At 49.4% G+C, this 27,711-nt stretch overlaps 49 non-coding genes across 49 annotated transcripts; all 49 read right to left on the bottom strand.

Annotated features, from left to right (window-relative positions):
- Positions 1-266: 266 nt before the first annotated feature.
- On the bottom strand, positions 267-348 carry Trnas-uga (transfer RNA serine (anticodon UGA)). Its single transcript has one exon. It is a non-coding gene; the product is annotated as a tRNA-Ser (tRNA).
- A 702-nt stretch (positions 349-1,050) lies between these two features.
- Positions 1,051-1,132, bottom strand: Trnas-cga (transfer RNA serine (anticodon CGA)). Its single transcript has one exon. It is a non-coding gene; the product is annotated as a tRNA-Ser (tRNA).
- Positions 1,133-1,270: 138 nt separating this feature from the next.
- Trnak-uuu (transfer RNA lysine (anticodon UUU)) lies at positions 1,271-1,343 on the bottom strand. Its single transcript has one exon. It is a non-coding gene; the product is annotated as a tRNA-Lys (tRNA).
- Positions 1,344-1,882: 539 nt separating this feature from the next.
- Positions 1,883-1,955, bottom strand: Trnaf-gaa (transfer RNA phenylalanine (anticodon GAA)). Its single transcript has one exon. It is a non-coding gene; the product is annotated as a tRNA-Phe (tRNA).
- A 559-nt stretch (positions 1,956-2,514) lies between these two features.
- On the bottom strand, positions 2,515-2,596 carry Trnas-uga (transfer RNA serine (anticodon UGA)). Its single transcript has one exon. It is a non-coding gene; the product is annotated as a tRNA-Ser (tRNA).
- A 702-nt stretch (positions 2,597-3,298) lies between these two features.
- On the bottom strand, positions 3,299-3,380 carry Trnas-cga (transfer RNA serine (anticodon CGA)). Its single transcript has one exon. It is a non-coding gene; the product is annotated as a tRNA-Ser (tRNA).
- A 138-nt stretch (positions 3,381-3,518) lies between these two features.
- On the bottom strand, positions 3,519-3,591 carry Trnak-uuu (transfer RNA lysine (anticodon UUU)). Its single transcript has one exon. It is a non-coding gene; the product is annotated as a tRNA-Lys (tRNA).
- Positions 3,592-4,130: 539 nt separating this feature from the next.
- Trnaf-gaa (transfer RNA phenylalanine (anticodon GAA)) lies at positions 4,131-4,203 on the bottom strand. The gene has a single exon. It is a non-coding gene; the product is annotated as a tRNA-Phe (tRNA).
- A 559-nt stretch (positions 4,204-4,762) lies between these two features.
- Positions 4,763-4,844, bottom strand: Trnas-uga (transfer RNA serine (anticodon UGA)). Its single transcript has one exon. It is a non-coding gene; the product is annotated as a tRNA-Ser (tRNA).
- A 702-nt stretch (positions 4,845-5,546) lies between these two features.
- Positions 5,547-5,628, bottom strand: Trnas-cga (transfer RNA serine (anticodon CGA)). Its single transcript has one exon. It is a non-coding gene; the product is annotated as a tRNA-Ser (tRNA).
- Positions 5,629-5,766: 138 nt separating this feature from the next.
- Trnak-uuu (transfer RNA lysine (anticodon UUU)) lies at positions 5,767-5,839 on the bottom strand. Its single transcript has one exon. It is a non-coding gene; the product is annotated as a tRNA-Lys (tRNA).
- A 539-nt stretch (positions 5,840-6,378) lies between these two features.
- Trnaf-gaa (transfer RNA phenylalanine (anticodon GAA)) lies at positions 6,379-6,451 on the bottom strand. The gene has a single exon. It is a non-coding gene; the product is annotated as a tRNA-Phe (tRNA).
- Positions 6,452-7,010: 559 nt separating this feature from the next.
- Trnas-uga (transfer RNA serine (anticodon UGA)) lies at positions 7,011-7,092 on the bottom strand. Its single transcript has one exon. It is a non-coding gene; the product is annotated as a tRNA-Ser (tRNA).
- A 925-nt stretch (positions 7,093-8,017) lies between these two features.
- On the bottom strand, positions 8,018-8,099 carry Trnas-cga (transfer RNA serine (anticodon CGA)). Its single transcript has one exon. It is a non-coding gene; the product is annotated as a tRNA-Ser (tRNA).
- A 138-nt stretch (positions 8,100-8,237) lies between these two features.
- On the bottom strand, positions 8,238-8,310 carry Trnak-uuu (transfer RNA lysine (anticodon UUU)). Its single transcript has one exon. It is a non-coding gene; the product is annotated as a tRNA-Lys (tRNA).
- Positions 8,311-8,849: 539 nt separating this feature from the next.
- Trnaf-gaa (transfer RNA phenylalanine (anticodon GAA)) lies at positions 8,850-8,922 on the bottom strand. Its single transcript has one exon. It is a non-coding gene; the product is annotated as a tRNA-Phe (tRNA).
- Positions 8,923-9,481: 559 nt separating this feature from the next.
- Positions 9,482-9,563, bottom strand: Trnas-uga (transfer RNA serine (anticodon UGA)). Its single transcript has one exon. It is a non-coding gene; the product is annotated as a tRNA-Ser (tRNA).
- Positions 9,564-10,265: 702 nt separating this feature from the next.
- On the bottom strand, positions 10,266-10,347 carry Trnas-cga (transfer RNA serine (anticodon CGA)). Its single transcript has one exon. It is a non-coding gene; the product is annotated as a tRNA-Ser (tRNA).
- Positions 10,348-10,485: 138 nt separating this feature from the next.
- On the bottom strand, positions 10,486-10,558 carry Trnak-uuu (transfer RNA lysine (anticodon UUU)). The gene has a single exon. It is a non-coding gene; the product is annotated as a tRNA-Lys (tRNA).
- Positions 10,559-11,097: 539 nt separating this feature from the next.
- Positions 11,098-11,170, bottom strand: Trnaf-gaa (transfer RNA phenylalanine (anticodon GAA)). The gene has a single exon. It is a non-coding gene; the product is annotated as a tRNA-Phe (tRNA).
- A 559-nt stretch (positions 11,171-11,729) lies between these two features.
- Positions 11,730-11,811, bottom strand: Trnas-uga (transfer RNA serine (anticodon UGA)). Its single transcript has one exon. It is a non-coding gene; the product is annotated as a tRNA-Ser (tRNA).
- A 702-nt stretch (positions 11,812-12,513) lies between these two features.
- On the bottom strand, positions 12,514-12,595 carry Trnas-cga (transfer RNA serine (anticodon CGA)). Its single transcript has one exon. It is a non-coding gene; the product is annotated as a tRNA-Ser (tRNA).
- A 138-nt stretch (positions 12,596-12,733) lies between these two features.
- On the bottom strand, positions 12,734-12,806 carry Trnak-uuu (transfer RNA lysine (anticodon UUU)). The gene has a single exon. It is a non-coding gene; the product is annotated as a tRNA-Lys (tRNA).
- A 539-nt stretch (positions 12,807-13,345) lies between these two features.
- On the bottom strand, positions 13,346-13,418 carry Trnaf-gaa (transfer RNA phenylalanine (anticodon GAA)). Its single transcript has one exon. It is a non-coding gene; the product is annotated as a tRNA-Phe (tRNA).
- Positions 13,419-13,977: 559 nt separating this feature from the next.
- Positions 13,978-14,059, bottom strand: Trnas-uga (transfer RNA serine (anticodon UGA)). Its single transcript has one exon. It is a non-coding gene; the product is annotated as a tRNA-Ser (tRNA).
- Positions 14,060-14,761: 702 nt separating this feature from the next.
- Trnas-cga (transfer RNA serine (anticodon CGA)) lies at positions 14,762-14,843 on the bottom strand. Its single transcript has one exon. It is a non-coding gene; the product is annotated as a tRNA-Ser (tRNA).
- Positions 14,844-14,981: 138 nt separating this feature from the next.
- On the bottom strand, positions 14,982-15,054 carry Trnak-uuu (transfer RNA lysine (anticodon UUU)). Its single transcript has one exon. It is a non-coding gene; the product is annotated as a tRNA-Lys (tRNA).
- Positions 15,055-15,593: 539 nt separating this feature from the next.
- Trnaf-gaa (transfer RNA phenylalanine (anticodon GAA)) lies at positions 15,594-15,666 on the bottom strand. The gene has a single exon. It is a non-coding gene; the product is annotated as a tRNA-Phe (tRNA).
- A 559-nt stretch (positions 15,667-16,225) lies between these two features.
- Trnas-uga (transfer RNA serine (anticodon UGA)) lies at positions 16,226-16,307 on the bottom strand. The gene has a single exon. It is a non-coding gene; the product is annotated as a tRNA-Ser (tRNA).
- Positions 16,308-17,009: 702 nt separating this feature from the next.
- On the bottom strand, positions 17,010-17,091 carry Trnas-cga (transfer RNA serine (anticodon CGA)). Its single transcript has one exon. It is a non-coding gene; the product is annotated as a tRNA-Ser (tRNA).
- Positions 17,092-17,229: 138 nt separating this feature from the next.
- Trnak-uuu (transfer RNA lysine (anticodon UUU)) lies at positions 17,230-17,302 on the bottom strand. Its single transcript has one exon. It is a non-coding gene; the product is annotated as a tRNA-Lys (tRNA).
- Positions 17,303-17,841: 539 nt separating this feature from the next.
- Positions 17,842-17,914, bottom strand: Trnaf-gaa (transfer RNA phenylalanine (anticodon GAA)). The gene has a single exon. It is a non-coding gene; the product is annotated as a tRNA-Phe (tRNA).
- Positions 17,915-18,473: 559 nt separating this feature from the next.
- Trnas-uga (transfer RNA serine (anticodon UGA)) lies at positions 18,474-18,555 on the bottom strand. Its single transcript has one exon. It is a non-coding gene; the product is annotated as a tRNA-Ser (tRNA).
- A 702-nt stretch (positions 18,556-19,257) lies between these two features.
- On the bottom strand, positions 19,258-19,339 carry Trnas-cga (transfer RNA serine (anticodon CGA)). The gene has a single exon. It is a non-coding gene; the product is annotated as a tRNA-Ser (tRNA).
- A 138-nt stretch (positions 19,340-19,477) lies between these two features.
- Positions 19,478-19,550, bottom strand: Trnak-uuu (transfer RNA lysine (anticodon UUU)). Its single transcript has one exon. It is a non-coding gene; the product is annotated as a tRNA-Lys (tRNA).
- A 539-nt stretch (positions 19,551-20,089) lies between these two features.
- On the bottom strand, positions 20,090-20,162 carry Trnaf-gaa (transfer RNA phenylalanine (anticodon GAA)). Its single transcript has one exon. It is a non-coding gene; the product is annotated as a tRNA-Phe (tRNA).
- Positions 20,163-20,721: 559 nt separating this feature from the next.
- On the bottom strand, positions 20,722-20,803 carry Trnas-uga (transfer RNA serine (anticodon UGA)). The gene has a single exon. It is a non-coding gene; the product is annotated as a tRNA-Ser (tRNA).
- A 702-nt stretch (positions 20,804-21,505) lies between these two features.
- Trnas-cga (transfer RNA serine (anticodon CGA)) lies at positions 21,506-21,587 on the bottom strand. The gene has a single exon. It is a non-coding gene; the product is annotated as a tRNA-Ser (tRNA).
- Positions 21,588-21,725: 138 nt separating this feature from the next.
- Positions 21,726-21,798, bottom strand: Trnak-uuu (transfer RNA lysine (anticodon UUU)). The gene has a single exon. It is a non-coding gene; the product is annotated as a tRNA-Lys (tRNA).
- Positions 21,799-22,337: 539 nt separating this feature from the next.
- Trnaf-gaa (transfer RNA phenylalanine (anticodon GAA)) lies at positions 22,338-22,410 on the bottom strand. Its single transcript has one exon. It is a non-coding gene; the product is annotated as a tRNA-Phe (tRNA).
- Positions 22,411-22,969: 559 nt separating this feature from the next.
- Trnas-uga (transfer RNA serine (anticodon UGA)) lies at positions 22,970-23,051 on the bottom strand. The gene has a single exon. It is a non-coding gene; the product is annotated as a tRNA-Ser (tRNA).
- Positions 23,052-23,753: 702 nt separating this feature from the next.
- Positions 23,754-23,835, bottom strand: Trnas-cga (transfer RNA serine (anticodon CGA)). Its single transcript has one exon. It is a non-coding gene; the product is annotated as a tRNA-Ser (tRNA).
- A 138-nt stretch (positions 23,836-23,973) lies between these two features.
- On the bottom strand, positions 23,974-24,046 carry Trnak-uuu (transfer RNA lysine (anticodon UUU)). Its single transcript has one exon. It is a non-coding gene; the product is annotated as a tRNA-Lys (tRNA).
- Positions 24,047-24,585: 539 nt separating this feature from the next.
- Trnaf-gaa (transfer RNA phenylalanine (anticodon GAA)) lies at positions 24,586-24,658 on the bottom strand. The gene has a single exon. It is a non-coding gene; the product is annotated as a tRNA-Phe (tRNA).
- A 559-nt stretch (positions 24,659-25,217) lies between these two features.
- Positions 25,218-25,299, bottom strand: Trnas-uga (transfer RNA serine (anticodon UGA)). The gene has a single exon. It is a non-coding gene; the product is annotated as a tRNA-Ser (tRNA).
- A 702-nt stretch (positions 25,300-26,001) lies between these two features.
- Trnas-cga (transfer RNA serine (anticodon CGA)) lies at positions 26,002-26,083 on the bottom strand. Its single transcript has one exon. It is a non-coding gene; the product is annotated as a tRNA-Ser (tRNA).
- A 138-nt stretch (positions 26,084-26,221) lies between these two features.
- On the bottom strand, positions 26,222-26,294 carry Trnak-uuu (transfer RNA lysine (anticodon UUU)). The gene has a single exon. It is a non-coding gene; the product is annotated as a tRNA-Lys (tRNA).
- Positions 26,295-26,833: 539 nt separating this feature from the next.
- On the bottom strand, positions 26,834-26,906 carry Trnaf-gaa (transfer RNA phenylalanine (anticodon GAA)). Its single transcript has one exon. It is a non-coding gene; the product is annotated as a tRNA-Phe (tRNA).
- Positions 26,907-27,465: 559 nt separating this feature from the next.
- Trnas-uga (transfer RNA serine (anticodon UGA)) lies at positions 27,466-27,547 on the bottom strand. The gene has a single exon. It is a non-coding gene; the product is annotated as a tRNA-Ser (tRNA).
- Positions 27,548-27,711: the final 164 nt, after the last annotated feature.

Below are 27,711 nucleotides of genomic sequence, written 5' to 3' on the forward strand. Positions count from 1 at the left end.
TCGACTTGCGTTAGCTCATAAATTGCTACACGTCATCGTCTGCAAGCTAAAATGGACACATCTGCACTGCCCAGTGAGGCGACACTTGTACTAACACCTGGTGGACGGCTGTGAGACTAGGAGATGAGCTGCGGCTTCTGGGGGCGACTGTAACGCTGCGCCCTCGATCAAATAACACTGCACATTGCTGGTGACCCACGTGTTTAGTAGTGACGCAACTGATAGGATGCAGCTCAACGTCCGCCTTTTGAGAGCGAGAAAATTTTCGCAGTCGGCAGGACTCGAACCTACGCTCCCAGAGGGAATCTGATTTCAAGTCAGACGCCTTAACCACTCGGCCACGACTGCCGGTGGCGGAAGCGACTCCCGACAAGTGAAGCCGCCATCTTTAGAAGCAATCTGATGGCAGAAAACGGCGTGGCCTCACTCTTTGCTGTAGGGTTTCCATTAGCCGTTACGAAAGTGTACTAATTTTCGCCCAGACAGGGACTTGAGCCCAGGACCCTTTGGTTGAAAACCTAACGCTCTACCGACTCAGCTATGCGGGCCCACGCACGAGCATTATCGTACAGCTGCGTGGTGTGCGAGTGTTTCGCATGTCGTAATTACTGACTTATGGCTCCAATGGCGACTTCACCGACTTCCCACTGACGCACCGCTGACGCTAGTTTTCTGTCGTCTTAAAACGATGGACATACCTCCAAGCAGCTGCGAGATCTTAAGAAAAGAAAAAAAAAACGCTGCACCACTGCTTTTGCCGCACTCGAATGATTGAAATTGCGTTTCTTAAAAAGAAAATGAAATGTCCGCTCTGTCCAACACTTTCGAGCACATCTGTGTACTCACCATCTCAGCGACGGCTTTCTGCAGTCCCAGCGTCAGTGCGAGGTGAACCGAAAGGCACAGTAAGTAGCTGTCGTCGCGAAAACTCAGTATTCTTAAAACGTAAATTTTCGTCTTGTTGAGAATGGCATCACTGGTTGCACCCGCATTCGCCCACGCATGTCACATGTGTGCGAAAACGTTTGCTCCTCTTTACGCAAAATCGCACGCAGCCGGTAGGATTCGAACCTACGCTCCCAGAGGGAATCTGATTTCGAGTCAGACGCCTTAACCACTCGGCCACGACTGCCGTTAGCGCGGTGTTCTCTCGACACATGCAACTGCTACCGTTTAAAACACTGTGGTGTCAGAAAACGGCGTAGCTGCATTATTTTCCGTAGCGTTTCCACCGCTACCAGACGAATCGCTACCAAAGTATTAAAATTTCCGCCCGGACAGGGACTTGAACCCTGGACCCTTAGGTTAAAAGCCTAATGCTCTACCGACTGAGCTATCCGGGCTCACACAAGGCTGCAAAACCTCCCACGATGCACAACTATACATTGACTCATGTCCTTTACTGTTGTGCAATCGCTGCATGGGGCCGTTACTAATAAAACGTCGCCTAAATGCTGTCTACAAACTTATCGCGCTAAGCCCGTAACACACTATCGAAGACTGCTGACACACGATGCAACAACAAATTGTACCAGTTGTTACGTCTCATACGTTGGAGCAGAGAATTTACGTGTTTTGTCGACACTCACTGGGCAATTGGAAAATTCACAAGCATTTCGAATGCAATGTTTCCCACGCTTTCGCTCATTTCACGGTTCCGTTGAAGACGTTCTTCACCACCTGACACAGAAAAAGGAATGCAGTCGGTAGGATATTTTTAATTCTTTTGCTTCTAAGGGTGTTAGTTGTCTAGTAAGTTCCTCTTATGGCATGCAATTGACAACCAGAACAGCTACAGGAGAGAGTCATTTTTGTTGTCAGCGGTAGTTGCATTATCACACACGCAGAGTAATTCCATTGGCGTCGCATCAAAACGAGTACCTGCCGAAACCCGGGATCGAACCAGGGACCTTTAGATCTTCAGTCTAACGCTCTCCCAACTGAGCTATTTCGGCTGACGTCGAAGGTTGCCATTTGCATGTCTTCGTTCACTTCTGCCTCGTTGCCAATTTCACAGTCACCTTCGTCTGATAAGACACAGGGACGCTGAAGGGCGAGCAGCCGATGCAGTGAAGTTCCACACACATTTCTTCAGCTTCCGTCATCGTAACAAGCAAACATGTCGACTCGATAACCCGTGCTATATCGATGCCAGGGGCAACTCGTGTGCAGAGAACGAGACACAAGAAGGAGTGAGCCTCTCCACCATATGAGAGGCAGTATCTAGCAGATACACACGGTAAAACATTCGACTTGCGTTAGCTCATAAATTGCTACACGTCATCGTCTGCAAGCTAAAATGGACACATCTGCACTGCCCAGTGAGGCGACACTTGTACTAACACCTGGTGGACGGCTGTGAGACTAGGAGATGAGCTGCGGCTTCTGGGGGCGACTGTAACGCTGCGCCCTCGATCAAATAACACTGCACATTGCTGGTGACCCACGTGTTTAGTAGTGACGCAACTGCTAGGATGCAGCTCAACGTCCGCCTTTTGAGAGCGAGAAAATTTTCGCAGTCGGCAGGACTCGAACCTACGCTCCCAGAGGGAATCTGATTTCAAGTCAGACGCCTTAACCACTCGGCCACGACTGCCGGTGGCGGAAGCGACTCCCGACAAGTGAAGCCGCCATCTTTAGAAGCAATCTGATGGCAGAAAACGGCGTGGCCTCACTCTTTGCTGTAGGGTTTCCATTAGCCGTTACGAAAGTGTACTAATTTTCGCCCAGACAGGGACTTGAGCCCAGGACCCTTTGGTTGAAAACCTAACGCTCTACCGACTCAGCTATGCGGGCCCACGCACGAGCATTATCGTACAGCTGCGTGGTGTGCGAGTGTTTCGCATGTCGTAATTACTGACTTATGGCTCCAATGGCGACTTCACCGACTTCCCACTGACGCACCGCTGACGCTAGTTTTCTGTCGTCTTAAAACGATGGACATACCTCCAAGCAGCTGCGAGATCTTAAGAAAAGAAAAAAAAAACGCTGCACCACTGCTTTTGCCGCACTCGAATGATTGAAATTGCGATTCTTAAAAAGAAAATGAAATGTCCGCTCTGTCCAACACTTTCGAGCACATCTGTGTACTCACCATCTCAGCGACGGCTTTCTGCAGTCCCAGCGTCAGTGCGAGGTGAACCGAAAGGCACAGTAAGTAGCTGTCGTCGCGAAAACTCAGTATTCTTAAAACGTAAATTTTCGTCTTGTTGAGAATGGCATCACTGGTTGCACCCGCATTCGCCCACGCATGTCACATGTGTGCGAAAACGTTTGCTCCTCTTTACGCAAAATCGCACGCAGCCGGTAGGATTCGAACCTACGCTCCCAGAGGGAATCTGATTTCGAGTCAGACGCCTTAACCACTCGGCCACGACTGCCGTTAGCGCGGTGTTCTCTCGACACATGCAACTGCTACCGTTTAAAACACTGTGGTGTCAGAAAACGGCGTAGCTGCATTATTTTCCGTAGCGTTTCCACCGCTACCAGACGAATCGCTACCAAAGTATTAAAATTTCCGCCCGGACAGGGACTTGAACCCTGGACCCTTAGGTTAAAAGCCTAATGCTCTACCGACTGAGCTATCCGGGCTCACACAAGGCTGCAAAACCTCCCACGATGCACAACTATACATTGACTCATGTCCTTTACTGTTGTGCAATCGCTGCATGGGGCCGTTACTAATAAAACGTCGCCTAAATGCTGTCTACAAACTTATCGCGCTAAGCCCGTAACACACTATCGAAGACTGCTGACACACGATGCAACAACAAATTGTACCAGTTGTTACGTCTCATACGTTGGAGCAGAGAATTTACGTGTTTTGTCGACACTCACTGGGCAATTGGAAAATTCACAAGCATTTCGAATGCAATGTTTCCCACGCTTTCGCTCATTTCACGGTTCCGTTGAAGACGTTCTTCACCACCTGACACAGAAAAAGGAATGCAGTCGGTAGGATATTTTTAATTCTTTTGCTTCTAAGGGTGTTAGTTGTCTAGTAAGTTCCTCTTATGGCATGCAATTGACAACCAGAACAGCTACAGGAGAGAGTCATTTTTGTTGTCAGCGGTAGTTGCATTATCACACACGCAGAGTAATTCCATTGGCGTCGCATCAAAACGAGTACCTGCCGAAACCCGGGATCGAACCAGGGACCTTTAGATCTTCAGTCTAACGCTCTCCCAACTGAGCTATTTCGGCTGACGTCGAAGGTTGCCATTTGCATGTCTTCGTTCACTTCTGCCTCGTTGCCAATTTCACAGTCACCTTCGTCTGATAAGACACAGGGACGCTGAAGGGCGAGCAGCCGATGCAGTGAAGTTCCACACACATTTCTTCAGCTTCCGTCATCGTAACAAGCAAACATGTCGACTCGATAACCCGTGCTATATCGATGCCAGGGGCAACTCGTGTGCAGAGAACGAGACACAAGAAGGAGTGAGCCTCTCCACCATATGAGAGGCAGTATCTAGCAGATACACACGGTAAAACATTCGACTTGCGTTAGCTCATAAATTGCTACACGTCATCGTCTGCAAGCTAAAATGGACACATCTGCACTGCCCAGTGAGGCGACACTTGTACTAACACCTGGTGGACGGCTGTGAGACTAGGAGATGAGCTGCGGCTTCTGGGGGCGACTGTAACGCTGCGCCCTCGATCAAATAACACTGCACATTGCTGGTGACCCACGTGTTTAGTAGTGACGCAACTGATAGGATGCAGCTCAACGTCCGCCTTTTGAGAGCGAGAAAACTTTCGCAGTCGGCAGGACTCGAACCTACGCTCCCAGAGGGAATCTGATTTCAAGTCAGACGCCTTAACCACTCGGCCACGACTGCCGGTGGCGGAAGCGACTCCCGACAAGTGAAGCCGCCATCTTTAGAAGCAATCTGATGGCAGAAAACGGCGTGGCCTCACTCTTTGCTGTAGGGTTTCCATTAGCCGTTACGAAAGTGTACTAATTTTCGCCCAGACAGGGACTTGAGCCCAGGACCCTTTGGTTGAAAACCTAACGCTCTACCGACTCAGCTATGCGGGCCCACGCACGAGCATTATCGTACAGCTGCGTGGTGTGCGAGTGTTTCGCATGTCGTAATTACTGACTTATGGCTCCAATGGCGACTTCACCGACTTCCCACTGACGCACCGCTGACGCTAGTTTTCTGTCGTCTTAAAACGATGGACATACCTCCAAGCAGCTGCGAGATCTTAAGAAAAGAAAAAAAAAACGCTGCACCACTGCTTTTGCCGCACTCGAATGATTGAAATTGCGTTTCTTAAAAAGAAAATGAAATGTCCGCTCTGTCCAACACTTTCGAGCACATCTGTGTACTCACCATCTCAGCGACGGCTTTCTGCAGTCCCAGCGTCAGTGCGAGGTGAACCGAAAGGCACAGTAAGTAGCTGTCGTCGCGAAAACTCAGTATTCTTAAAACGTAAATTTTCGTCTTGTTGAGAATGGCATCACTGGTTGCACCCGCATTCGCCCACGCATGTCACATGTGTGCGAAAACGTTTGCTCCTCTTTACGCAAAATCGCACGCAGCCGGTAGGATTCGAACCTACGCTCCCAGAGGGAATCTGATTTCGAGTCAGACGCCTTAACCACTCGGCCACGACTGCCGTTAGCGCGGTGTTCTCTCGACACATGCAACTGCTACCGTTTAAAACACTGTGGTGTCAGAAAACGGCGTAGCTGCATTATTTTCCGTAGCGTTTCCACCGCTACCAGACGAATCGCTACCAAAGTATTAAAATTTCCGCCCGGACAGGGACTTGAACCCTGGACCCTTAGGTTAAAAGCCTAATGCTCTACCGACTGAGCTATCCGGGCTCACACAAGGCTGCAAAACCTCCCACGATGCACAACTATACATTGACTCATGTCCTTTACTGTTGTGCAATCGCTGCATGGGGCCGTTACTAATAAAACGTCGCCTAAATGCTGTCTACAAACTTATCGCGCTAAGCCCGTAACACACTATCGAAGACTGCTGACACACGATGCAACAACAAATTGTACCAGTTGTTACGTCTCATACGTTGGAGCAGAGAATTTACGTGTTTTGTCGACACTCACTGGGCAATTGGAAAATTCACAAGCATTTCGAATGCAATGTTTCCCACGCTTTCGCTCATTTCACGGTTCCGTTGAAGACGTTCTTCACCACCTGACACAGAAAAAGGAATGCAGTCGGTAGGATATTTTTAATTCTTTTGCTTCTAAGGGTGTTAGTTGTCTAGTAAGTTCCTCTTATGGCATGCAATTGACAACCAGAACAGCTACAGGAGAGAGTCATTTTTGTTGTCAGCGGTAGTTGCATTATCACACACGCAGAGTAATTCCATTGGCGTCGCATCAAAACGAGTACCTGCCGAAACCCGGGATCGAACCAGGGACCTTTAGATCTTCAGTCTAACGCTCTCCCAACTGAGCTATTTCGGCTGACGTCGAAGGTTGCCATTTGCATGTCTTCGTTCACTTCTGCCTCGTTGCCAATTTCACAGTCACCTTCGTCTGATAAGACACAGGGACGCTGAAGGGCGAGCAGCCGATGCAGTGAAGTTCCACACACATTTCTTCAGCTTCCGTCATCGTAACAAGCAAACATGTCGACTCGATAACCCGTGCTATATCGATGCCAGGGGCAACTCGTGTGCAGAGAACGAGACACAAGAAGGAGTGAGCCTCTCCACCATATGAGAGGCAGTATCTAGCAGATACACACGGTAAAACATTCGACTTGCGTTAGCTCATAAATTGCTACACGTCATCGTCTGCAAGCTAAAATGGACACATCTGCACTGCCCAGTGAGGCGACACTTGTACTAACACCTGGTGGACGGCTGTGAGACTAGGAGATGAGCTGCGGCTTCTGGGGGCGACTGTAACGCTGCGCCCTCGATCAAATAACACTGCACATTGCTGGTGACCCACGTGTTTAGTAGTGACGCAACTGCTAGGATGCAGCTCAACGTCCGCCTTTTGAGAGCGAGAAAATTTTCGCAGTCGGCAGGACTCGAACCTACGCTCCCAGAGAGAATCTGATTTCAAGTCAGACGCCTTAACCACTCGGCCACGACTGCCGGTGGCGGAAGCGACTCCCGACAAGTGAAGCCGCCATCTTTAGAAGCAATCTGATGGCAGAAAACGGCGTGGCCTCACTCTTCGCTGTAGGGTTTCCATTAGCCGTTACGAAAGTGTACTAATTTTCGCCCAGACAGTGACTTGAGCCCAGGACCCTTTGGTTGAAAACCTAACGCTCTACCGACTCAGCTATGCGGGCCCACGCACGAGCATTATCGTACAGCTGCGTGGTGTGCGAGTGTTTCGCATGTCGTAATTACTGACTTATGGCTCCAATGGCGACTTCACCGACTTCCCACTGACGCACCGCTGACGCTAGTTTTCTGTCGTCTTAAAACGATGGACCCCGCATCTCGTGGTCGTGCGGTAGCGTTCTCGCTTCCCACGCCCGGGTTCCCGGGTTCGATTCCCGGCGGGGTCAGGGATTTTCTCTGCCTCGTGATGGCTGGGTGTTGTGTGCTGTCCGTAGGTTAGTTAGGTTTAAGTAGTTCTAAGTTCTAGGGGACTTATGACCACAGCAGTTGAGTCCCATAGTGCTCAGAGCCATTTGAACCATAAAACGATGGACATACCTCCAAGCAGCTGCGAGATCTTAAGAAAAGAAAAAAAAAACGCTGCACCACTGCTTTTGCCGCACTCGAATGATTGAAATTGCGATTCTTAAAAAGAAAATGAAATGTCCGCTCTGTCCAACACTTTCGAGCACATCTGTGTACTCACCATCTCAGCGACGGCTTTCTGCAGTCCCAGCGTCAGTGCGAGGTGAACCGAAAGGCACAGTAAGTAGCTGTCGTCGCGAAAACTCAGTATTCTTAAAACGTAAATTTTCGTCTTGTTGAGAATGGCATCACTGGTTGCACCCGCATTCGCCCACGCATGTCACATGTGTGCGAAAACGTTTGCTCCTCTTTACGCAAAATCGCACGCAGCCGGTAGGATTCGAACCTACGCTCCCAGAGGGAATCTGATTTCGAGTCAGACGCCTTAACCACTCGGCCACGACTGCCGTTAGCGCGGTGTTCTCTCGACACATGCAACTGCTACCGTTTAAAACACTGTGGTGTCAGAAAACGGCGTAGCTGCATTATTTTCCGTAGCGTTTCCACCGCTACCAGACGAATCGCTACCAAAGTATTAAAATTTCCGCCCGGACAGGGACTTGAACCCTGGACCCTTAGGTTAAAAGCCTAATGCTCTACCGACTGAGCTATCCGGGCTCACACAAGGCTGCAAAACCTCCCACGATGCACAACTATACATTGACTCATGTCCTTTACTGTTGTGCAATCGCTGCATGGGGCCGTTACTAATAAAACGTCGCCTAAATGCTGTCTACAAACTTATCGCGCTAAGCCCGTAACACACTATCGAAGACTGCTGACACACGATGCAACAACAAATTGTACCAGTTGTTACGTCTCATACGTTGGAGCAGAGAATTTACGTGTTTTGTCGACACTCACTGGGCAATTGGAAAATTCACAAGCATTTCGAATGCAATGTTTCCCACGCTTTCGCTCATTTCACGGTTCCGTTGAAGACGTTCTTCACCACCTGACACAGAAAAAGGAATGCAGTCGGTAGGATATTTTTAATTCTTTTGCTTCTAAGGGTGTTAGTTGTCTAGTAAGTTCCTCTTATGGCATGCAATTGACAACCAGAACAGCTACAGGAGAGAGTCATTTTTGTTGTCAGCGGTAGTTGCATTATCACACACGCAGAGTAATTCCATTGGCGTCGCATCAAAACGAGTACCTGCCGAAACCCGGGATCGAACCAGGGACCTTTAGATCTTCAGTCTAACGCTCTCCCAACTGAGCTATTTCGGCTGACGTCGAAGGTTGCCATTTGCATGTCTTCGTTCACTTCTGCCTCGTTGCCAATTTCACAGTCACCTTCGTCTGATAAGACACAGGGACGCTGAAGGGCGAGCAGCCGATGCAGTGAAGTTCCACACACATTTCTTCAGCTTCCGTCATCGTAACAAGCAAACATGTCGACTCGATAACCCGTGCTATATCGATGCCAGGGGCAACTCGTGTGCAGAGAACGAGACACAAGAAGGAGTGAGCCTCTCCACCATATGAGAGGCAGTATCTAGCAGATACACACGGTAAAACATTCGACTTGCGTTAGCTCATAAATTGCTACACGTCATCGTCTGCAAGCTAAAATGGACACATCTGCACTGCCCAGTGAGGCGACACTTGTACTAACACCTGGTGGACGGCTGTGAGACTAGGAGATGAGCTGCGGCTTCTGGGGGCGACTGTAACGCTGCGCCCTCGATCAAATAACACTGCACATTGCTGGTGACCCACGTGTTTAGTAGTGACGCAACTGCTAGGATGCAGCTCAACGTCCGCCTTTTGAGAGCGAGAAAATTTTCGCAGTCGGCAGGACTCGAACCTACGCTCCCAGAGGGAATCTGATTTCAAGTCAGACGCCTTAACCACTCGGCCACGACTGCCGGTGGCGGAAGCGACTCCCGACAAGTGAAGCCGCCATCTTTAGAAGCAATCTGATGGCAGAAAACGGCGTGGCCTCACTCTTTGCTGTAGGGTTTCCATTAGCCGTTACGAAAGTGTACTAATTTTCGCCCAGACAGGGACTTGAGCCCAGGACCCTTTGGTTGAAAACCTAACGCTCTACCGACTCAGCTATGCGGGCCCACGCACGAGCATTATCGTACAGCTGCGTGGTGTGCGAGTGTTTCGCATGTCGTAATTACTGACTTATGGCTCCAATGGCGACTTCACCGACTTCCCACTGACGCACCGCTGACGCTAGTTTTCTGTCGTCTTAAAACGATGGACATACCTCCAAGCAGCTGCGAGATCTTAAGAAAAGAAAAAAAAAACGCTGCACCACTGCTTTTGCCGCACTCGAATGATTGAAATTGCGATTCTTAAAAAGAAAATGAAATGTCCGCTCTGTCCAACACTTTCGAGCACATCTGTGTACTCACCATCTCAGCGACGGCTTTCTGCAGTCCCAGCGTCAGTGCGAGGTGAACCGAAAGGCACAGTAAGTAGCTGTCGTCGCGAAAACTCAGTATTCTTAAAACGTACATTTTCGTCTTGTTGAGAATGGCATCACTGGTTGCACCCGCATTCGCCCACGCATGTCACATGTGTGCGAAAACGTTTGCTCCTCTTTACGCAAAATCGCACGCAGCCGGTAGGATTCGAACCTACGCTCCCAGAGGGAATCTGATTTCGAGTCAGACGCCTTAACCACTCGGCCACGACTGCCGTTAGCGCGGTGTTCTCTCGACACATGCAACTGCTACCGTTTAAAACACTGTGGTGTCAGAAAACGGCGTAGCTGCATTATTTTCCGTAGCGTTTCCACCGCTACCAGACGAATCGCTACCAAAGTATTAAAATTTCCGCCCGGACAGGGACTTGAACCCTGGACCCTTAGGTTAAAAGCCTAATGCTCTACCGACTGAGCTATCCGGGCTCACACAAGGCTGCAAAACCTCCCACGATGCACAACTATACATTGACTCATGTCCTTTACTGTTGTGCAATCGCTGCATGGGGCCGTTACTAATAAAACGTCGCCTAAATGCTGTCTACAAACTTATCGCGCTAAGCCCGTAACACACTATCGAAGACTGCTGACACACGATGCAACAACAAATTGTACCAGTTGTTACGTCTCATACGTTGGAGCAGAGAATTTACGTGTTTTGTCGACACTCACTGGGCAATTGGAAAATTCACAAGCATTTCGAATGCAATGTTTCCCACGCTTTCGCTCATTTCACGGTTCCGTTGAAGACGTTCTTCACCACCTGACACAGAAAAAGGAATGCAGTCGGTAGGATATTTTTAATTCTTTTGCTTCTAAGGGTGTTAGTTGTCTAGTAAGTTCCTCTTATGGCATGCAATTGACAACCAGAACAGCTACAGGAGAGAGTCATTTTTGTTGTCAGCGGTAGTTGCATTATCACACACGCAGAGTAATTCCATTGGCGTCGCATCAAAACGAGTACCTGCCGAAACCCGGGATCGAACCAGGGACCTTTAGATCTTCAGTCTAACGCTCTCCCAACTGAGCTATTTCGGCTGACGTCGAAGGTTGCCATTTGCATGTCTTCGTTCACTTCTGCCTCGTTGCCAATTTCACAGTCACCTTCGTCTGATAAGACACAGGGACGCTGAAGGGCGAGCAGCCGATGCAGTGAAGTTCCACACACATTTCTTCAGCTTCCGTCATCGTAACAAGCAAACATGTCGACTCGATAACCCGTGCTATATCGATGCCAGGGGCAACTCGTGTGCAGAGAACGAGACACAAGAAGGAGTGAGCCTCTCCACCATATGAGAGGCAGTATCTAGCAGATACACACGGTAAAACATTCGACTTGCGTTAGCTCATAAATTGCTACACGTCATCGTCTGCAAGCTAAAATGGACACATCTGCACTGCCCAGTGAGGCGACACTTGTACTAACACCTGGTGGACGGCTGTGAGACTAGGAGATGAGCTGCGGCTTCTGGGGGCGACTGTAACGCTGCGCCCTCGATCAAATAACACTGCACATTGCTGGTGACCCACGTGTTTAGTAGTGACGCAACTGCTAGGATGCAGCTCAACGTCCGCCTTTTGAGAGCGAGAAAATTTTCGCAGTCGGCAGGACTCGAACCTACGCTCCCAGAGGGAATCTGATTTCAAGTCAGACGCCTTAACCACTCGGCCACGACTGCCGGTGGCGGAAGCGACTCCCGACAAGTGAAGCCGCCATCTTTAGAAGCAATCTGATGGCAGAAAACGGCGTGGCCTCACTCTTTGCTGTAGGGTTTCCATTAGCCGTTACGAAAGTGTACTAATTTTCGCCCAGACAGGGACTTGAGCCCAGGACCCTTTGGTTGAAAACCTAACGCTCTACCGACTCAGCTATGCGGGCCCACGCACGAGCATTATCGTACAGCTGCGTGGTGTGCGAGTGTTTCGCATGTCGTAATTACTGACTTATGGCTCCAATGGCGACTTCACCGACTTCCCACTGACGCACCGCTGACGCTAGTTTTCTGTCGTCTTAAAACGATGGACATACCTCCAAGCAGCTGCGAGATCTTAAGAAAAGAAAAAAAAAACGCTGCACCACTGCTTTTGCCGCACTCGAATGATTGAAATTGCGATTCTTAAAAAGAAAATGAAATGTCCGCTCTGTCCAACACTTTCGAGCACATCTGTGTACTCACCATCTCAGCGACGGCTTTCTGCAGTCCCAGCGTCAGTGCGAGGTGAACCGAAAGGCACAGTAAGTAGCTGTCGTCGCGAAAACTCAGTATTCTTAAAACGTACATTTTCGTCTTGTTGAGAATGGCATCACTGGTTGCACCCGCATTCGCCCACGCATGTCACATGTGTGCGAAAACGTTTGCTCCTCTTTACGCAAAATCGCACGCAGCCGGTAGGATTCGAACCTACGCTCCCAGAGGGAATCTGATTTCGAGTCAGACGCCTTAACCACTCGGCCACGACTGCCGTTAGCGCGGTGTTCTCTCGACACATGCAACTGCTACCGTTTAAAACACTGTGGTGTCAGAAAACGGCGTAGCTGCATTATTTTCCGTAGCGTTTCCACCGCTACCAGACGAATCGCTACCAAAGTATTAAAATTTCCGCCCGGACAGGGACTTGAACCCTGGACCCTTAGGTTAAAAGCCTAATGCTCTACCGACTGAGCTATCCGGGCTCACACAAGGCTGCAAAACCTCCCACGATGCACAACTATACATTGACTCATGTCCTTTACTGTTGTGCAATCGCTGCATGGGGCCGTTACTAATAAAACGTCGCCTAAATGCTGTCTACAAACTTATCGCGCTAAGCCCGTAACACACTATCGAAGACTGCTGACACACGATGCAACAACAAATTGTACCAGTTGTTACGTCTCATACGTTGGAGCAGAGAATTTACGTGTTTTGTCGACACTCACTGGGCAATTGGAAAATTCACAAGCATTTCGAATGCAATGTTTCCCACGCTTTCGCTCATTTCACGGTTCCGTTGAAGACGTTCTTCACCACCTGACACAGAAAAAGGAATGCAGTCGGTAGGATATTTTTAATTCTTTTGCTTCTAAGGGTGTTAGTTGTCTAGTAAGTTCCTCTTATGGCATGCAATTGACAACCAGAACAGCTACAGGAGAGAGTCATTTTTGTTGTCAGCGGTAGTTGCATTATCACACACGCAGAGTAATTCCATTGGCGTCGCATCAAAACGAGTACCTGCCGAAACCCGGGATCGAACCAGGGACCTTTAGATCTTCAGTCTAACGCTCTCCCAACTGAGCTATTTCGGCTGACGTCGAAGGTTGCCATTTGCATGTCTTCGTTCACTTCTGCCTCGTTGCCAATTTCACAGTCACCTTCGTCTGATAAGACACAGGGACGCTGAAGGGCGAGCAGCCGATGCAGTGAAGTTCCACACACATTTCTTCAGCTTCCGTCATCGTAACAAGCAAACATGTCGACTCGATAACCCGTGCTATATCGATGCCAGGGGCAACTCGTGTGCAGAGAACGAGACACAAGAAGGAGTGAGCCTCTCCACCATATGAGAGGCAGTATCTAGCAGATACACACGGTAAAACATTCGACTTGCGTTAGCTCATAAATTGCTACACGTCATCGTCTGCAAGCTAAAATGGACACATCTGCACTGCCCAGTGAGGCGACACTTGTACTAACACCTGGTGGACGGCTGTGAGACTAGGAGATGAGCTGCGGCTTCTGGGGGCGACTGTAACGCTGCGCCCTCGATCAAATAACACTGCACATTGCTGGTGACCCACGTGTTTAGTAGTGACGCAACTGATAGGATGCAGCTCAACGTCCGCCTTTTGAGAGCGAGAAAATTTTCGCAGTCGGCAGGACTCGAACCTACGCTCCCAGAGGGAATCTGATTTCAAGTCAGACGCCTTAACCACTCGGCCACGACTGCCGGTGGCGGAAGCGACTCCCGACAAGTGAAGCCGCCATCTTTAGAAGCAATCTGATGGCAGAAAACGGCGTGGCCTCACTCTTTGCTGTAGGGTTTCCATTAGCCGTTACGAAAGTGTACTAATTTTCGCCCAGACAGGGACTTGAGCCCAGGACCCTTTGGTTGAAAACCTAACGCTCTACCGACTCAGCTATGCGGGCCCACGCACGAGCATTATCGTACAGCTGCGTGGTGTGCGAGTGTTTCGCATGTCGTAATTACTGACTTATGGCTCCAATGGCGACTTCACCGACTTCCCACTGACGCACCGCTGACGCTAGTTTTCTGTCGTCTTAAAACGATGGACATACCTCCAAGCAGCTGCGAGATCTTAAGAAAAGAAAAAAAAAACGCTGCACCACTGCTTTTGCCGCACTCGAATGATTGAAATTGCGTTTCTTAAAAAGAAAATGAAATGTCCGCTCTGTCCAACACTTTCGAGCACATCTGTGTACTCACCATCTCAGCGACGGCTTTCTGCAGTCCCAGCGTCAGTGCGAGGTGAACCGAAAGGCACAGTAAGTAGCTGTCGTCGCGAAAACTCAGTATTCTTAAAACGTAAATTTTCGTCTTGTTGAGAATGGCATCACTGGTTGCACCCGCATTCGCCCACGCATGTCACATGTGTGCGAAAACGTTTGCTCCTCTTTACGCAAAATCGCACGCAGCCGGTAGGATTCGAACCTACGCTCCCAGAGGGAATCTGATTTCGAGTCAGACGCCTTAACCACTCGGCCACGACTGCCGTTAGCGCGGTGTTCTCTCGACACATGCAACTGCTACCGTTTAAAACACTGTGGTGTCAGAAAACGGCGTAGCTGCATTATTTTCCGTAGCGTTTCCACCGCTACCAGACGAATCGCTACCAAAGTATTAAAATTTCCGCCCGGACAGGGACTTGAACCCTGGACCCTTAGGTTAAAAGCCTAATGCTCTACCGACTGAGCTATCCGGGCTCACACAAGGCTGCAAAACCTCCCACGATGCACAACTATACATTGACTCATGTCCTTTACTGTTGTGCAATCGCTGCATGGGGCCGTTACTAATAAAACGTCGCCTAAATGCTGTCTACAAACTTATCGCGCTAAGCCCGTAACACACTATCGAAGACTGCTGACACACGATGCAACAACAAATTGTACCAGTTGTTACGTCTCATACGTTGGAGCAGAGAATTTACGTGTTTTGTCGACACTCACTGGGCAATTGGAAAATTCACAAGCATTTCGAATGCAATGTTTCCCACGCTTTCGCTCATTTCACGGTTCCGTTGAAGACGTTCTTCACCACCTGACACAGAAAAAGGAATGCAGTCGGTAGGATATTTTTAATTCTTTTGCTTCTAAGGGTGTTAGTTGTCTAGTAAGTTCCTCTTATGGCATGCAATTGACAACCAGAACAGCTACAGGAGAGAGTCATTTTTGTTGTCAGCGGTAGTTGCATTATCACACACGCAGAGTAATTCCATTGGCGTCGCATCAAAACGAGTACCTGCCGAAACCCGGGATCGAACCAGGGACCTTTAGATCTTCAGTCTAACGCTCTCCCAACTGAGCTATTTCGGCTGACGTCGAAGGTTGCCATTTGCATGTCTTCGTTCACTTCTGCCTCGTTGCCAATTTCACAGTCACCTTCGTCTGATAAGACACAGGGACGCTGAAGGGCGAGCAGCCGATGCAGTGAAGTTCCACACACATTTCTTCAGCTTCCGTCATCGTAACAAGCAAACATGTCGACTCGATAACCCGTGCTATATCGATGCCAGGGGCAACTCGTGTGCAGAGAACGAGACACAAGAAGGAGTGAGCCTCTCCACCATATGAGAGGCAGTATCTAGCAGATACACACGGTAAAACATTCGACTTGCGTTAGCTCATAAATTGCTACACGTCATCGTCTGCAAGCTAAAATGGACACATCTGCACTGCCCAGTGAGGCGACACTTGTACTAACACCTGGTGGACGGCTGTGAGACTAGGAGATGAGCTGCGGCTTCTGGGGGCGACTGTAACGCTGCGCCCTCGATCAAATAACACTGCACATTGCTGGTGACCCACGTGTTTAGTAGTGACGCAACTGCTAGGATGCAGCTCAACGTCCGCCTTTTGAGAGCGAGAAAATTTTCGCAGTCGGCAGGACTCGAACCTACGCTCCCAGAGGGAATCTGATTTCAAGTCAGACGCCTTAACCACTCGGCCACGACTGCCGGTGGCGGAAGCGACTCCCGACAAGTGAAGCCGCCATCTTTAGAAGCAATCTGATGGCAGAAAACGGCGTGGCCTCACTCTTTGCTGTAGGGTTTCCATTAGCCGTTACGAAAGTGTACTAATTTTCGCCCAGACAGGGACTTGAGCCCAGGACCCTTTGGTTGAAAACCTAACGCTCTACCGACTCAGCTATGCGGGCCCACGCACGAGCATTATCGTACAGCTGCGTGGTGTGCGAGTGTTTCGCATGTCGTAATTACTGACTTATGGCTCCAATGGCGACTTCACCGACTTCCCACTGACGCACCGCTGACGCTAGTTTTCTGTCGTCTTAAAACGATGGACATACCTCCAAGCAGCTGCGAGATCTTAAGAAAAGAAAAAAAAAACGCTGCACCACTGCTTTTGCCGCACTCGAATGATTGAAATTGCGATTCTTAAAAAGAAAATGAAATGTCCGCTCTGTCCAACACTTTCGAGCACATCTGTGTACTCACCATCTCAGCGACGGCTTTCTGCAGTCCCAGCGTCAGTGCGAGGTGAACCGAAAGGCACAGTAAGTAGCTGTCGTCGCGAAAACTCAGTATTCTTAAAACGTAAATTTTCGTCTTGTTGAGAATGGCATCACTGGTTGCACCCGCATTCGCCCACGCATGTCACATGTGTGCGAAAACGTTTGCTCCTCTTTACGCAAAATCGCACGCAGCCGGTAGGATTCGAACCTACGCTCCCAGAGGGAATCTGATTTCGAGTCAGACGCCTTAACCACTCGGCCACGACTGCCGTTAGCGCGGTGTTCTCTCGACACATGCAACTGCTACCGTTTAAAACACTGTGGTGTCAGAAAACGGCGTAGCTGCATTATTTTCCGTAGCGTTTCCACCGCTACCAGACGAATCGCTACCAAAGTATTAAAATTTCCGCCCGGACAGGGACTTGAACCCTGGACCCTTAGGTTAAAAGCCTAATGCTCTACCGACTGAGCTATCCGGGCTCACACAAGGCTGCAAAACCTCCCACGATGCACAACTATACATTGACTCATGTCCTTTACTGTTGTGCAATCGCTGCATGGGGCCGTTACTAATAAAACGTCGCCTAAATGCTGTCTACAAACTTATCGCGCTAAGCCCGTAACACACTATCGAAGACTGCTGACACACGATGCAACAACAAATTGTACCAGTTGTTACGTCTCATACGTTGGAGCAGAGAATTTACGTGTTTTGTCGACACTCACTGGGCAATTGGAAAATTCACAAGCATTTCGAATGCAATGTTTCCCACGCTTTCGCTCATTTCACGGTTCCGTTGAAGACGTTCTTCACCACCTGACACAGAAAAAGGAATGCAGTCGGTAGGATATTTTTAATTCTTTTGCTTCTAAGGGTGTTAGTTGTCTAGTAAGTTCCTCTTATGGCATGCAATTGACAACCAGAACAGCTACAGGAGAGAGTCATTTTTGTTGTCAGCGGTAGTTGCATTATCACACACGCAGAGTAATTCCATTGGCGTCGCATCAAAACGAGTACCTGCCGAAACCCGGGATCGAACCAGGGACCTTTAGATCTTCAGTCTAACGCTCTCCCAACTGAGCTATTTCGGCTGACGTCGAAGGTTGCCATTTGCATGTCTTCGTTCACTTCTGCCTCGTTGCCAATTTCACAGTCACCTTCGTCTGATAAGACACAGGGACGCTGAAGGGCGAGCAGCCGATGCAGTGAAGTTCCACACACATTTCTTCAGCTTCCGTCATCGTAACAAGCAAACATGTCGACTCGATAACCCGTGCTATATCGATGCCAGGGGCAACTCGTGTGCAGAGAACGAGACACAAGAAGGAGTGAGCCTCTCCACCATATGAGAGGCAGTATCTAGCAGATACACACGGTAAAACATTCGACTTGCGTTAGCTCATAAATTGCTACACGTCATCGTCTGCAAGCTAAAATGGACACATCTGCACTGCCCAGTGAGGCGACACTTGTACTAACACCTGGTGGACGGCTGTGAGACTAGGAGATGAGCTGCGGCTTCTGGGGGCGACTGTAACGCTGCGCCCTCGATCAAATAACACTGCACATTGCTGGTGACCCACGTGTTTAGTAGTGACGCAACTGCTAGGATGCAGCTCAACGTCCGCCTTTTGAGAGCGAGAAAATTTTCGCAGTCGGCAGGACTCGAACCTACGCTCCCAGAGGGAATCTGATTTCAAGTCAGACGCCTTAACCACTCGGCCACGACTGCCGGTGGCGGAAGCGACTCCCGACAAGTGAAGCCGCCATCTTTAGAAGCAATCTGATGGCAGAAAACGGCGTGGCCTCACTCTTTGCTGTAGGGTTTCCATTAGCCGTTACGAAAGTGTACTAATTTTCGCCCAGACAGGGACTTGAGCCCAGGACCCTTTGGTTGAAAACCTAACGCTCTACCGACTCAGCTATGCGGGCCCACGCACGAGCATTATCGTACAGCTGCGTGGTGTGCGAGTGTTTCGCATGTCGTAATTACTGACTTATGGCTCCAATGGCGACTTCACCGACTTCCCACTGACGCACCGCTGACGCTAGTTTTCTGTCGTCTTAAAACGATGGACATACCTCCAAGCAGCTGCGAGATCTTAAGAAAAGAAAAAAAAAACGCTGCACCACTGCTTTTGCCGCACTCGAATGATTGAAATTGCGATTCTTAAAAAGAAAATGAAATGTCCGCTCTGTCCAACACTTTCGAGCACATCTGTGTACTCACCATCTCAGCGACGGCTTTCTGCAGTCCCAGCGTCAGTGCGAGGTGAACCGAAAGGCACAGTAAGTAGCTGTCGTCGCGAAAACTCAGTATTCTTAAAACGTAAATTTTCGTCTTGTTGAGAATGGCATCACTGGTTGCACCCGCATTCGCCCACGCATGTCACATGTGTGCGAAAACGTTTGCTCCTCTTTACGCAAAATCGCACGCAGCCGGTAGGATTCGAACCTACGCTCCCAGAGGGAATCTGATTTCGAGTCAGACGCCTTAACCACTCGGCCACGACTGCCGTTAGCGCGGTGTTCTCTCGACACATGCAACTGCTACCGTTTAAAACACTGTGGTGTCAGAAAACGGCGTAGCTGCATTATTTTCCGTAGCGTTTCCACCGCTACCAGACGAATCGCTACCAAAGTATTAAAATTTCCGCCCGGACAGGGACTTGAACCCTGGACCCTTAGGTTAAAAGCCTAATGCTCTACCGACTGAGCTATCCGGGCTCACACAAGGCTGCAAAACCTCCCACGATGCACAACTATACATTGACTCATGTCCTTTACTGTTGTGCAATCGCTGCATGGGGCCGTTACTAATAAAACGTCGCCTAAATGCTGTCTACAAACTTATCGCGCTAAGCCCGTAACACACTATCGAAGACTGCTGACACACGATGCAACAACAAATTGTACCAGTTGTTACGTCTCATACGTTGGAGCAGAGAATTTACGTGTTTTGTCGACACTCACTGGGCAATTGGAAAATTCACAAGCATTTCGAATGCAATGTTTCCCACGCTTTCGCTCATTTCACGGTTCCGTTGAAGACGTTCTTCACCACCTGACACAGAAAAAGGAATGCAGTCGGTAGGATATTTTTAATTCTTTTGCTTCTAAGGGTGTTAGTTGTCTAGTAAGTTCCTCTTATGGCATGCAATTGACAACCAGAACAGCTACAGGAGAGAGTCATTTTTGTTGTCAGCGGTAGTTGCATTATCACACACGCAGAGTAATTCCATTGGCGTCGCATCAAAACGAGTACCTGCCGAAACCCGGGATCGAACCAGGGACCTTTAGATCTTCAGTCTAACGCTCTCCCAACTGAGCTATTTCGGCTGACGTCGAAGGTTGCCATTTGCATGTCTTCGTTCACTTCTGCCTCGTTGCCAATTTCACAGTCACCTTCGTCTGATAAGACACAGGGACGCTGAAGGGCGAGCAGCCGATGCAGTGAAGTTCCACACACATTTCTTCAGCTTCCGTCATCGTAACAAGCAAACATGTCGACTCGATAACCCGTGCTATATCGATGCCAGGGGCAACTCGTGTGCAGAGAACGAGACACAAGAAGGAGTGAGCCTCTCCACCATATGAGAGGCAGTATCTAGCAGATACACACGGTAAAACATTCGACTTGCGTTAGCTCATAAATTGCTACACGTCATCGTCTGCAAGCTAAAATGGACACATCTGCACTGCCCAGTGAGGCGACACTTGTACTAACACCTGGTGGACGGCTGTGAGACTAGGAGATGAGCTGCGGCTTCTGGGGGCGACTGTAACGCTGCGCCCTCGATCAAATAACACTGCACATTGCTGGTGACCCACGTGTTTAGTAGTGACGCAACTGCTAGGATGCAGCTCAACGTCCGCCTTTTGAGAGCGAGAAAATTTTCGCAGTCGGCAGGACTCGAACCTACGCTCCCAGAGGGAATCTGATTTCAAGTCAGACGCCTTAACCACTCGGCCACGACTGCCGGTGGCGGAAGCGACTCCCGACAAGTGAAGCCGCCATCTTTAGAAGCAATCTGATGGCAGAAAACGGCGTGGCCTCACTCTTTGCTGTAGGGTTTCCATTAGCCGTTACGAAAGTGTACTAATTTTCGCCCAGACAGGGACTTGAGCCCAGGACCCTTTGGTTGAAAACCTAACGCTCTACCGACTCAGCTATGCGGGCCCACGCACGAGCATTATCGTACAGCTGCGTGGTGTGCGAGTGTTTCGCATGTCGTAATTACTGACTTATGGCTCCAATGGCGACTTCACCGACTTCCCACTGACGCACCGCTGACGCTAGTTTTCTGTCGTCTTAAAACGATGGACATACCTCCAAGCAGCTGCGAGATCTTAAGAAAAGAAAAAAAAAACGCTGCACCACTGCTTTTGCCGCACTCGAATGATTGAAATTGCGATTCTTAAAAAGAAAATGAAATGTCCGCTCTGTCCAACACTTTCGAGCACATCTGTGTACTCACCATCTCAGCGACGGCTTTCTGCAGTCCCAGCGTCAGTGCGAGGTGAACCGAAAGGCACAGTAAGTAGCTGTCGTCGCGAAAACTCAGTATTCTTAAAACGTAAATTTTCGTCTTGTTGAGAATGGCATCACTGGTTGCACCCGCATTCGCCCACGCATGTCACATGTGTGCGAAAACGTTTGCTCCTCTTTACGCAAAATCGCACGCAGCCGGTAGGATTCGAACCTACGCTCCCAGAGGGAATCTGATTTCGAGTCAGACGCCTTAACCACTCGGCCACGACTGCCGTTAGCGCGGTGTTCTCTCGACACATGCAACTGCTACCGTTTAAAACACTGTGGTGTCAGAAAACGGCGTAGCTGCATTATTTTCCGTAGCGTTTCCACCGCTACCAGACGAATCGCTACCAAAGTATTAAAATTTCCGCCCGGACAGGGACTTGAACCCTGGACCCTTAGGTTAAAAGCCTAATGCTCTACCGACTGAGCTATCCGGGCTCACACAAGGCTGCAAAACCTCCCACGATGCACAACTATACATTGACTCATGTCCTTTACTGTTGTGCAATCGCTGCATGGGGCCGTTACTAATAAAACGTCGCCTAAATGCTGTCTACAAACTTATCGCGCTAAGCCCGTAACACACTATCGAAGACTGCTGACACACGATGCAACAACAAATTGTACCAGTTGTTACGTCTCATACGTTGGAGCAGAGAATTTACGTGTTTTGTCGACACTCACTGGGCAATTGGAAAATTCACAAGCATTTCGAATGCAATGTTTCCCACGCTTTCGCTCATTTCACGGTTCCGTTGAAGACGTTCTTCACCACCTGACACAGAAAAAGGAATGCAGTCGGTAGGATATTTTTAATTCTTTTGCTTCTAAGGGTGTTAGTTGTCTAGTAAGTTCCTCTTATGGCATGCAATTGACAACCAGAACAGCTACAGGAGAGAGTCATTTTTGTTGTCAGCGGTAGTTGCATTATCACACACGCAGAGTAATTCCATTGGCGTCGCATCAAAACGAGTACCTGCCGAAACCCGGGATCGAACCAGGGACCTTTAGATCTTCAGTCTAACGCTCTCCCAACTGAGCTATTTCGGCTGACGTCGAAGGTTGCCATTTGCATGTCTTCGTTCACTTCTGCCTCGTTGCCAATTTCACAGTCACCTTCGTCTGATAAGACACAGGGACGCTGAAGGGCGAGCAGCCGATGCAGTGAAGTTCCACACACATTTCTTCAGCTTCCGTCATCGTAACAAGCAAACATGTCGACTCGATAACCCGTGCTATATCGATGCCAGGGGCAACTCGTGTGCAGAGAACGAGACACAAGAAGGAGTGAGCCTCTCCACCATATGAGAGGCAGTATCTAGCAGATACACACGGTAAAACATTCGACTTGCGTTAGCTCATAAATTGCTACACGTCATCGTCTGCAAGCTAAAATGGACACATCTGCACTGCCCAGTGAGGCGACACTTGTACTAACACCTGGTGGACGGCTGTGAGACTAGGAGATGAGCTGCGGCTTCTGGGGGCGACTGTAACGCTGCGCCCTCGATCAAATAACACTGCACATTGCTGGTGACCCACGTGTTTAGTAGTGACGCAACTGCTAGGATGCAGCTCAACGTCCGCCTTTTGAGAGCGAGAAAATTTTCGCAGTCGGCAGGACTCGAACCTACGCTCCCAGAGGGAATCTGATTTCAAGTCAGACGCCTTAACCACTCGGCCACGACTGCCGGTGGCGGAAGCGACTCCCGACAAGTGAAGCCGCCATCTTTAGAAGCAATCTGATGGCAGAAAACGGCGTGGCCTCACTCTTTGCTGTAGGGTTTCCATTAGCCGTTACGAAAGTGTACTAATTTTCGCCCAGACAGGGACTTGAGCCCAGGACCCTTTGGTTGAAAACCTAACGCTCTACCGACTCAGCTATGCGGGCCCACGCACGAGCATTATCGTACAGCTGCGTGGTGTGCGAGTGTTTCGCATGTCGTAATTACTGACTTATGGCTCCAATGGCGACTTCACCGACTTCCCACTGACGCACCGCTGACGCTAGTTTTCTGTCGTCTTAAAACGATGGACATACCTCCAAGCAGCTGCGAGATCTTAAGAAAAGAAAAAAAAAACGCTGCACCACTGCTTTTGCCGCACTCGAATGATTGAAATTGCGATTCTTAAAAAGAAAATGAAATGTCCGCTCTGTCCAACACTTTCGAGCACATCTGTGTACTCACCATCTCAGCGACGGCTTTCTGCAGTCCCAGCGTCAGTGCGAGGTGAACCGAAAGGCACAGTAAGTAGCTGTCGTCGCGAAAACTCAGTATTCTTAAAACGTAAATTTTCGTCTTGTTGAGAATGGCATCACTGGTTGCACCCGCATTCGCCCACGCATGTCACATGTGTGCGAAAACGTTTGCTCCTCTTTACGCAAAATCGCACGCAGCCGGTAGGATTCGAACCTACGCTCCCAGAGGGAATCTGATTTCGAGTCAGACGCCTTAACCACTCGGCCACGACTGCCGTTAGCGCGGTGTTCTCTCGACACATGCAACTGCTACCGTTTAAAACACTGTGGTGTCAGAAAACGGCGTAGCTGCATTATTTTCCGTAGCGTTTCCACCGCTACCAGACGAATCGCTACCAAAGTATTAAAATTTCCGCCCGGACAGGGACTTGAACCCTGGACCCTTAGGTTAAAAGCCTAATGCTCTACCGACTGAGCTATCCGGGCTCACACAAGGCTGCAAAACCTCCCACGATGCACAACTATACATTGACTCATGTCCTTTACTGTTGTGCAATCGCTGCATGGGGCCGTTACTAATAAAACGTCGCCTAAATGCTGTCTACAAACTTATCGCGCTAAGCCCGTAACACACTATCGAAGACTGCTGACACACGATGCAACAACAAATTGTACCAGTTGTTACGTCTCATACGTTGGAGCAGAGAATTTACGTGTTTTGTCGACACTCACTGGGCAATTGGAAAATTCACAAGCATTTCGAATGCAATGTTTCCCACGCTTTCGCTCATTTCACGGTTCCGTTGAAGACGTTCTTCACCACCTGACACAGAAAAAGGAATGCAGTCGGTAGGATATTTTTAATTCTTTTGCTTCTAAGGGTGTTAGTTGTCTAGTAAGTTCCTCTTATGGCATGCAATTGACAACCAGAACAGCTACAGGAGAGAGTCATTTTTGTTGTCAGCGGTAGTTGCATTATCACACACGCAGAGTAATTCCATTGGCGTCGCATCAAAACGAGTACCTGCCGAAACCCGGGATCGAACCAGGGACCTTTAGATCTTCAGTCTAACGCTCTCCCAACTGAGCTATTTCGGCTGACGTCGAAGGTTGCCATTTGCATGTCTTCGTTCACTTCTGCCTCGTTGCCAATTTCACAGTCACCTTCGTCTGATAAGACACAGGGACGCTGAAGGGCGAGCAGCCGATGCAGTGAAGTTCCACACACATTTCTTCAGCTTCCGTCATCGTAACAAGCAAACATGTCGACTCGATAACCCGTGCTATATCGATGCCAGGGGCAACTCGTGTGCAGAGAACGAGACACAAGAAGGAGTGAGCCTCTCCACCATATGAGAGGCAGTATCTAGCAGATACACACGGTAAAACATTCGACTTGCGTTAGCTCATAAATTGCTACACGTCATCGTCTGCAAGCTAAAATGGACACATCTGCACTGCCCAGTGAGGCGACACTTGTACTAACACCTGGTGGACGGCTGTGAGACTAGGAGATGAGCTGCGGCTTCTGGGGGCGACTGTAACGCTGCGCCCTCGATCAAATAACACTGCACATTGCTGGTGACCCACGTGTTTAGTAGTGACGCAACTGCTAGGATGCAGCTCAACGTCCGCCTTTTGAGAGCGAGAAAATTTTCGCAGTCGGCAGGACTCGAACCTACGCTCCCAGAGGGAATCTGATTTCAAGTCAGACGCCTTAACCACTCGGCCACGACTGCCGGTGGCGGAAGCGACTCCCGACAAGTGAAGCCGCCATCTTTAGAAGCAATCTGATGGCAGAAAACGGCGTGGCCTCACTCTTTGCTGTAGGGTTTCCATTAGCCGTTACGAAAGTGTACTAATTTTCGCCCAGACAGGGACTTGAGCCCAGGACCCTTTGGTTGAAAACCTAACGCTCTACCGACTCAGCTATGCGGGCCCACGCACGAGCATTATCGTACAGCTGCGTGGTGTGCGAGTGTTTCGCATGTCGTAATTACTGACTTATGGCTCCAATGGCGACTTCACCGACTTCCCACTGACGCACCGCTGACGCTAGTTTTCTGTCGTCTTAAAACGATGGACATACCTCCAAGCAGCTGCGAGATCTTAAGAAAAGAAAAAAAAAACGCTGCACCACTGCTTTTGCCGCACTCGAATGATTGAAATTGCGATTCTTAAAAAGAAAATGAAATGTCCGCTCTGTCCAACACTTTCGAGCACATCTGTGTACTCACCATCTCAGCGACGGCTTTCTGCAGTCCCAGCGTCAGTGCGAGGTGAACCGAAAGGCACAGTAAGTAGCTGTCGTCGCGAAAACTCAGTATTCTTAAAACGTAAATTTTCGTCTTGTTGAGAATGGCATCACTGGTTGCACCCGCATTCGCCCACGCATGTCACATGTGTGCGAAAACGTTTGCTCCTCTTTACGCAAAATCGCACGCAGCCGGTAGGATTCGAACCTACGCTCCCAGAGGGAATCTGATTTCGAGTCAGACGCCTTAACCACTCGGCCACGAGTGCCGTTAGCGCGGTGTTCTCTCGACACATGCAACTGCTACCGTTTAAAACACTGTGGTGTCAGAAAACGGCGTAGCTGCATTATTTTCCGTAGCGTTTCCACCGCTACCAGACGAATCGCTACCAAAGTATTAAAATTTCCGCCCGGACAGGGACTTGAACCCTGGACCCTTAGGTTAAAAGCCTAATGCTCTACCGACTGAGCTATCCGGGCTCACACAAGGCTGCAAAACCTCCCACGATGCACAACTATACATTGACTCATGTCCTTTACTGTTGTGCAATCGCTGCATGGGGCCGTTACTAATAAAACGTCGCCTAAATGCTGTCTACAAACTTATCGCGCTAAGCCCGTAACACACTATCGAAGACTGCTGACACACGATGCAACAACAAATTGTACCAGTTGTTACGTCTCATACGTTGGAGCAGAGAATTTACGTGTTTTGTCGACACTCACTGGGCAATTGGAAAATTCACAAGCATTTCGAATGCAATGTTTCCCACGCTTTCGCTCATTTCACGGTTCCGTTGAAGACGTTCTTCACCACCTGACACAGAAAAAGGAATGCAGTCGGTAGGATATTTTTAATTCTTTTGCTTCTAAGGGTGTTAGTTGTCTAGTAAGTTCCTCTTATGGCATGCAATTGACAACCAGAACAGCTACAGGAGAGAGTCATTTTTGTTGTCAGCGGTAGTTGCATTATCACACACGCAGAGTAATTCCATTGGCGTCGCATCAAAACGAGTACCTGCCGAAACCCGGGATCGAACCAGGGACCTTTAGATCTTCAGTCTAACGCTCTCCCAACTGAGCTATTTCGGCTGACGTCGAAGGTTGCCATTTGCATGTCTTCGTTCACTTCTGCCTCGTTGCCAATTTCACAGTCACCTTCGTCTGATAAGACACAGGGACGCTGAAGGGCGAGCAGCCGATGCAGTGAAGTTCCACACACATTTCTTCAGCTTCCGTCATCGTAACAAGCAAACATGTCGACTCGATAACCCGTGCTATATCGATGCCAGGGGCAACTCGTGTGCAGAGAACGAGACACAAGAAGGAGTGAGCCTCTCCACCATATGAGAGGCAGTATCTAGCAGATACACACGGTAAAACATTCGACTTGCGTTAGCTCATAAATTGCTACACGTCATCGTCTGCAAGCTAAAATGGACACATCTGCACTGCCCAGTGAGGCGACACTTGTACTAACACCTGGTGGACGGCTGTGAGACTAGGAGATGAGCTGCGGCTTCTGGGGGCGACTGTAACGCGGCGCCCTCGATCAAATAACACTGCACATTGCTGGTGACCCACGTGTTTAGTAGTGACGCAACTGATAGGATGCAGCTCAACGTCCGCCTTTTGAGAGCGAGAAAACTTTCGCAGTCGGCAGGACTCGAACCTACGCTCCCAGAGGGAATCTGATTTCAAGTCAGACGCCTTAACCACTCGGCCACGACTGCCGGTGGCGGAAGCGACTCCCGACAAGTGAAGCCGCCATCTTTAGAAGCAATCTGATGGCAGAAAACGGCGTGGCCTCACTCTTTGCTGTAGGGTTTCCATTAGCCGTTACGAAAGTGTACTAATTTTCGCCCAGACAGGGACTTGAGCCCAGGACCCTTTGGTT

Source organism: Schistocerca cancellata, unplaced genomic scaffold (assembly GCF_023864275.1).
Source record: "Schistocerca cancellata isolate TAMUIC-IGC-003103 unplaced genomic scaffold, iqSchCanc2.1 HiC_scaffold_506, whole genome shotgun sequence".
Lineage (NCBI taxonomy): Eukaryota > Metazoa > Arthropoda > Insecta > Orthoptera > Acrididae > Schistocerca > Schistocerca cancellata.